The sequence below is a fragment of the Herpailurus yagouaroundi genome, unplaced genomic scaffold, assembly GCF_014898765.1.
Source record: "Herpailurus yagouaroundi ecotype Mexico unplaced genomic scaffold, PumYag 162, whole genome shotgun sequence".
NCBI lineage: Eukaryota > Metazoa > Chordata > Mammalia > Carnivora > Felidae > Herpailurus > Herpailurus yagouaroundi.
Genome location: NW_024412403.1, coordinates 54,860,528 through 54,862,835, shown reverse-complemented (window position 1 = coordinate 54,862,835; position 2,308 = coordinate 54,860,528).

The following is a 2,308-nucleotide window of genomic DNA, read 5'->3' as shown; positions in this document are numbered from 1 at the left end:
GAAATATGATTAAAATTTTCTCAAATGTTAAAATAATACTATTGGATATAAACAATACATTGTATTATGTGCTGTCCACCATATACAATGATAGAAAGGATTTATTATCCATAAGAATGGAGTCACTTAGGATAACATTTTTTTTTTTTTTGGTGTAGAAGGATTTGTTTTTATGCATTTGTATGTTTTATCCTTTTTTTTCTTTGTAATCAAGGACATGTTTTTGATACAACTGTAACTGTCAGGAATGGCAGTAAAATTAGAATAGATCAACTAGTCATATGAGATCCGAACATGATATTGGCCTCAAACCAGTGTCTGGATTGAGCTCGCTGGATACTGAATCATAGTACACAGAATTTTTGTCAACTGGATGGGCTTTACAGTAGGGTTAAGAAGTTCCTGTTTTGCCATTCATAGAAGATTATTTCAGTTTCTGGGTACTGCACTCAATATTTTTTCTGCCTATTCACTCTTAGAAATACATGAAAGAGATATTCATTACCTATGAAATTTACTCAGATGAAATTTATTTTCTTAAATAAAATTTTTTGATCACTCTTATTTATAACTGTTTTTATTTTTATTTGAGTATAGTTGACACACAATGTTACATTAGTGTTAGGTGTTCAGTAGTGATTCAACAACTCTGTAGGTTAAACCGTGTAGCTAACATCTGTCGCCGTGCAACACTATTACAGTAGCATAGACTATATCCCCTATGTTGTACCATTCATCTCTGTGACTTACTTATTTCATAACTGGAAACCTGTATTTCCTACTCCCCTTTACCATTTTGCCCATTCCCCCACCTTCTCCTCTCTGGCAACCAACCATCAGTTTGTATCCTGCATTTGTAGGTCTGATTCTGCTTTTTATTTGTTTATTCGTTTGTTTTTGTTTTTTTATTTTTTTTATTTTTATTTAAAAAAAATTTTTTTTCCAACGTTTATTTATTTTTGGGACAGAGAGAGACAGAGCATGAACGGGGGAGGGACAGAGAGAGAGGAAGACACAGAATCGGAAACAGGCTCCAGGCTCTGAGCCATCAGCCCAGAGCTTGACGCGGGGCTCGAACTCACGGACCGTGAGATCGTGACCTGGCTGAAGTCGGATGCTTAACCGACTGCGCCACCCAGGCGCCCCTGTTTTTGTTTTTTTTTTAGATTCTACATATAAGTGAAATTATATGGCATTTGTCTTTCCCTGTCTGACTCGTTTCATGTAGCATAATACCCTCTGGGTCCAGCCATGTTGTCTCAAATGGTAAGATTTCATCCTTTTTATGGTTGAGTAATGATGACTCTTATTTTTAGGCAAACCCTATAGCCTAAGAGTATTTCTCACCTTTAATTTCTATATAAACAAACATCTCTCCCATATTTTTGATATTAGTCTCCATCCAATAATATTTCCCTGGACAATAACTGTCTTGTCTAATGTGAAGAAAATTACCTTAATCTCAGACCAGAAAAGACAGTGGATGCCATAGTTAAGAATGTGGCTTTGTAATCAGAATGCATCCTAACTTCCCAACTGGGTACCTTAGCTTTGTGCCCTAGGGCAAGATCATTAAGGTTCTCAAAACCTTAGAACAAATTGAAAGTCGATGGTTTAATTTTTGGTTACCACAGTTAAAACTGATCTCATCAGAGTTGAGTTCTATCTGGCCTGCAGCCCACTCCATAGGCCTCATCCAGTGGTGCTTTTCCCCATTCTTTCCTCCGTTTTCTACCTACTTACTCTTTTTAAATTGACATATAATATGCATATCAAAAAAACTGCCATTTAAAGTGTACGCTTAAATGTACACTTTATGAATGTTTTAGTATATTCACAAGGTTGTGCAACTATCACCATTATCTAATTACAGATAATTTTCATCACCCCAGAAAGAAATTCTATACTCATTACCATTAATTCTTTCTTTCTCCCTCTCCCAAGCCTGTGGCAACCAGGAATCTATTTTCTTTGTCTCTGGATTTGCTTATTCTGGATATTCCATATAATGGAAGCACAAAATATATGGTCTTTTGTGTTTGTCTTCTTTCACTTAGCATAATGTTTTTATTTTCATGTTATGGACTGTGAAATACTTCATTTCTTTTTGTAGCTTAATAATATTCAATTGTATGGAAGGGATGTACCATATTTATTCATTTATCAGTTGATGGATATTTGAGTGGTTTCCAGTTTTTGGCTTTTTTGCTGCTGAGAATATTCATTTATAGGTTTTTGTTTAAATATGTTTTAAGTCTATCAGTTATATATCTGATGGAATTAGTGAGTCATATGGCAACCCTGTGTT